The following is a 6,000-nucleotide window of genomic DNA, read 5'->3' as shown; positions in this document are numbered from 1 at the left end:
TAAGAATGCCATCTAAGGACCTGGCATGCCTGTGCTCAATGCTGAGGTCCTGACAATAGGAAAAACCAGGACACTGTTCCTTTAAGGGCTAAGAACCAGGAGCTCTTTAGTATAGGATTTGTCAGGGCTCCCCTCTCTCCCAACCAATTGAGGGGAAGCTCTCCAAAGAAGAGCAATATAAATGCTATCTTCTCCCTTAGAACAGGAAGGGCACTGACAAGGAGAAGGAAGCAAGAGCCAGAAGACTGAGCTCCTGCTAGCAGCTTCATGAAGAACAATCTGGGGCTGAATAAGAGCTCCATGTGTGGCATAAGAGTCAGACATGAGTATGAGTTTTTGCATTGCTGCAGTGGTCTTTATTCTGGGGACAGTGAGGACTAATTTGAACTGCTTTCAGCTAGTAACCTAACCCCAAGCAGTGGTTGGTGGTTGTCCTAAGAAAGACTGTGGGGGGTTCTTAAGGGTCCCCAAAGAGGGGTAACAGAGCAAGTTCACCAGAATCCATGTTCAAAAGAATCCCTCAGCTAATTCTATATCTATTTAGTGCCTCTATAAACAATAACATCAGCCACTGATAGATAACTTTTTCCCTACCCGAGAGCCCAATATAAATAAAAATGTTCATGGTCTTCTCTAACCATATAACTTTTGGAAAATCATGGATGCTGCAACATGCAGCTGATCTCACTGGAGAAAAGCTTATCTCCACACAAAAATCTAAAGAGAATAAAGCTCCACCATGGCTTGCTGCAGAGCTGCTTGAAAAGCGAAGTGTAAAGGAACTCCACCTCTCAGAAGCTCCACATCTGTCAATTTTAGGCCAATGCACTTGGGCTGAGGAGGTAATGAGAGTTATGATAGCACTACAGCTTAGCATACCCCCTTCATGCAGCCCCAAGAATGAAGAATGATAGATTCCAGTCAGAGTTGGGACAACAAAAACCTACTTCACCCTTGTTGTCGCCTCTCCACCTGCAATAATTTCCTCAAACCCACTGACTCTCCTCAGCACAGATTCTTGCAAATTTATTCAGAGAAAAGATTGGACACTATCAACCATGAGCTATCCTCCAACTTTTCATTCTACTCGCCACCTGCTCCAACTTTCCTCTTTCTTTGCTCTCTCCTCTTTCACCCTGATCACCAACACCTAAATGTCCCTCCAACACCCTGTCCAATCTCTTGATCTTATTTCTTATTGCCTCCTGACCTTTATACTCTCCCTCATCCATCTTCTCTAATCATTCTTAAATTCTATCTCATTTGACTGCTTTATCTGAGCCTTAAATATGTAACTGTTTCAACTAGCTTAAAAAACCCTCCCCAGACTTCTCCTGTCTCTCCAGCAGCTACCCAATTTTCATCATCTTCTTCACATCCAAGTTCCACTTACACTGTTTTAATTTCCACACTACTATTTCCTCGACTTTTTGCAATCAACTTGCACCCCTTATACTCTGCTGACTAAGGTCAGTAGTGACCTCTTCCTGGCCAAATCTGACAGTCTCTTTTCCATCTTCATCCTCCTTGTCCTCAGAATAAGGGGTAGCCTCAGAGGCTACTTAAAATTAGGCACAGAATCTGAATAGGAATAGACAAGATGTTTAAATGGAAACACTCCAGGGAGTCAACAGTAATAAAGTGGCTACATTAATTTCGTGAAATAATCTATACACCTGTAAATGTGTCCTATGCACACCGCAGCTTATATGTCTTCAAGAACACACCCAGAAAATTCCTCTCCTCATCACACACATATGTCTAAGCCCTTACACAAAAGAACAAAACAAGGAAAGTAAAACACTTGGAAGGCCTGATTCTAATCCCATTTGCCAACTTTACCTAATCACAGTGCAACTCCATCAACTTCAGTGGAGTTATTCCTGATTTATACAAGTGTGAGATTAAAATCAGTCCACCAGACCCTGATTTAGACAGAAATGCCATGGACAAAAGTACACATGTTAAAATGAGAAAACAAGATGTTTCAATCATCAAGAGGGTAATGTGTTTTCTAGACTGTTATTTAGAGTATGCCACTGTATGTGGAGCATTGAAAGATATATACTATAGCTCCATAAGAGGTGATATCAAATATTATTTTTATAGGAGTAAAATATGACTTCCTGGAATTGCCTGAAAAGGTAGATTTTCGTAACTAAATGTTCACTCACTGTTGTTGGGTGATTCAATATTATTAATACATGCATTATAGTAGTTTTGGACCTCCCTGCTGTTAATATATCAAGTGATAAATATCACAGTTTGAGTATCACTTATTTTAAAAAGGTTATGAAAACTCTAGTCAATCAAAATGAAATTTCCGGCCAGCTAAAGGGGTTCAGCTGCAACATACTGTGGGAGAGTCTGGTGACCTTGGGAGTCCCTCCCCTTTGGCTGGTTGAGATCAGGCATGTTGCTATGGTGATAAGCTTGCCCTCCAGAATGAGGAGATAAGGCTCACACTTTTCTTCAGCACCCCTATTAATTTGGGCCACGAGGTGGCATTAACTACAATCTAGAACATGAGTATCACCCTGTTTGCAAGATAACCAGCTTTCTGATTTATTTAGGACTAATTGTCCACTAGTGACCCTTAGGAAACATTAAGCAAAACTACAACACTACTCAGACTTTCACACACACACACACACACACACACACACAAATCCTATGAACATTGGATGCTAACAGAGGTATTCTTATTAGCAGGTTACTGGAACAGTGATAGGTTTCAGAGTAGCAGCCGTGTTAGTCTGTATTCACAAAAAGAACAGGAGGACTTGTGGCATCTTAGAGACTAACAAATTTATTTGAGCATAAGCTTTCGTGAGCTACAGTGAGCATCGTGAGCACTTCATCGGATGCTACTTCAACAGAGATAACACTTCTGTACATTCCTTGTATCAAGCTAAATGCAACAGACCAGATTCTACTGTCAATTATATGCCAATGGATTTACACTCATGTACATGAAAGCAAAATCTAGTTCAATAGGCCTGATTCTCCTGTCCCTTACACTTCATACCAGTGTAACTCTGCTAACTTCAGTGGTATTTACACCCAATTTATGCTGGTGCAACTGAAAAGAGATTCAAGCCCAATGTTAGAAAATTACACTGTAATTTTCAAGTGTCCACTAATTTTGACTCTCCTGGAGTCAGATCTACACAGGTGTTGAGCACCCAAAACCCCAGCTGAGGCCATAAAATTAAAGCAACCATGCACTTGACATTTTTCTCTTTATTGGTTACTTTTATCTTGTGACCCATCTTCCTGCTGAGCACAATCCTGCAAATACATACTCAGACAAATAATATTTATTTATTTTCCTGAGTAGTCCCACAGACATCAATTACACTACTTACATGATTCGGAACTAATCGTATGAGCAAGATAGTGCAGTATCAGGCTCAGAGACATGGTTATAATAACAATAATTATGGTAAGAAACAAAGCCAATTAAAAGGAAGAAGAACAGGGCAAAATCTCTTGTACTACTTTAATCAGGTATATTTTTACTTCATTTATATATTCTATGGTAATACAGTGGCATAAATTCTGAAAATTCCCTAGAATTGTCAGCCTAGGAAGAAATGTCTAAAATTTAAAATATCAATTTGATATTTATACTGTAATTAGCAATTATTTACATTTACAAAATATGAAGATGTGGGGGGGTTTTCACTATACATCTTACTTTTCTACATCTTTACTGTATCTGTTTAGGCCATACATAGATTGTACATATAGCATGTGAACATTCATTTTGATAACCTACATATTAGTTACTAGAAATAATTATCATACTTATACAAAGATAAATACAAAATGTAAAATATTTTAAGTTCTGTCTCTTAACTCAGACAAATTTGTGTCTATTTTATTTAAATTATTCAGGGATCAGTATTCTGGAACACATGTAAAATATATAATATGTACAGCAAAGCACTAAGAACCATACAAGGAATTCCAGTAACAGTATATACTTTTATTGGTGCCTACTAGATCCATATGAGTAGGGTTTGGTTTGTCTTAAATACTGGATTTGAAAAATTGGGGATTAAATTTCAATTTTTCCTAATTCATATTGAAGTCTGAGTGTAATAAATAGAAAAGGTGCATGTGCATAACTTTACTTGTTTGTTAGCTACATTGTTTTATGTAGTAATTATCTCTTAATTATCCTCAGTATAAATGCTAAAGACTGGAAATATATGTGAATGGCAAGATAGTTAGTGGGGCCATTAGAGTTAGATACACTTATTTCATGAGACCAAAGCCCATTTTCTGTAAGGGTTGGGGAAGGGGGGGAGGGGCAAAAATATCAGACTACAGCACTGAAGGTTTCGTTTATGGAGGTTTCGTTTATCTCAGAAATGTGTCATTGCCCCAACATTCCACTCAGACAATTACCATAGGGCTGGTCACAACTGGAAGAGTTAGGAAGAGGGAGGGAGGTGGGAAAGGTAAAAGGACTTCAGCTACAGAGTCAATGTCCATGAAGGATACAAAACCACACAATAAGGGTAAAGCTCATCTGTGCTAAAGACAGAACTTTCTCAGGCGCAGGTCAGAGACTATATGGAATGAACTCCATTAGGAACTAAGGACCATCACACACCTCACCACCTTGTGCTCCAAGTGCAGATCACATTTCTTTGACCATGCCTTCTCTAATATGAATACATAGCAACATGCATAGTTTTAAAACCCGACCAAAGCAAGATCCTCCACACACTTCTCCTCCTGGGAAGAGAATGAAAGAATAAACAACATGACAGTTATGTAGTCACATGGCTTAATGCACTACTGGAAGACACTTAGATACTACAGTGATGAGTGAAGTATAAGAACCCATATAGAACAGACCTATATAGAAAATAGTATCATAAAACTCCTCACTCAGTCATATGAGAGATACTAAAAATAGTTTATATTTAAATCAAAACCAACCAAAACCCTAAAGCCCTATCAAAATAAAACACTCTACTGCACATAATGCTCCTCCTGGGGAGAGGATGAGAGAACAAACACATTACAGCTGTATAGTCTGACTGCTTAACGCACTACTGGAAGGCTCTGTGTAATGTGATAGAGGTGGTATAAGAACATGAATGGACTAGAATAGAAGTTGCAAATACTGTAACAACAACGGAGGAAAAAGAGGGTCAGCAGTGTGCAGCCTCTTTATAGAAAGTGCTGGATGCATGCAGGCATGACCCAGTGAATGTTTAGAATAGTTCAGCTACAGCTCTACACTGGTCAGGTTCCTTTAAAGGCAATTGTGGGGTTCAACCCTAAAGATTTCATACAACTGGAGAAATTGCGAAGAATGGGGGAAAGAGGGAAACTTGGGTGCTGGAAATGTTTCTCATATTTGTTTGGGACAGCTTTTGCTGTGCTGAACCAAGCCAGCCAACAAAGTTGGGTGTTTAGAAACATGAGAGACAAAGTTATGCAGCTATTGAGCAATCATAGCTAACAATCAGGTTAGCTTTATTGGGAAAAATCCCAGGAGTCTAGCACTGAATCTACATAACACAATACTAATTTTAACTAAATAAGTTAAACATTTCCAGAGAAGACAAACAGAACAGAAAAACAAAACTGGGTCAGGAGATTAAAATAGCAATGCCAGACACAAGTGCATGAAAAGCACAGCTTAAATGTACGGTTCTGTTTTGATGTTTTGTAGTGCAAACTTCTGATTAATTGCACTTCTGTTTACCCACTGGACTACTATACCCTGTTTATACTTGGTGACCAGCTAACATGCAGGCAGCAACACCCAGCTCTTAAGTCTCCCAGCTCTTAAATCTCTTGCAGCTGGATGTTCCCAGCCCAGGTACACAGATAAGCATGAGTTTGAACTAGCTGTGTAAACAGGATAGCAGGGGTAGTGGGGGGTCTGGGTGGGTTTGTACTCAGCTGGCTAGCCTAGGGCGACCAGATGTCCCGATTTTATTGGGAGAGTCCCAATATTTGGGGCTTTTTCTT

Source organism: Lepidochelys kempii, chromosome 3, assembly GCF_965140285.1.
Source record: "Lepidochelys kempii isolate rLepKem1 chromosome 3, rLepKem1.hap1, whole genome shotgun sequence".
Taxonomy (NCBI): Eukaryota; Metazoa; Chordata; order Testudines; family Cheloniidae; genus Lepidochelys; species Lepidochelys kempii.
This window is presented reverse-complemented; position numbering follows the sequence as displayed.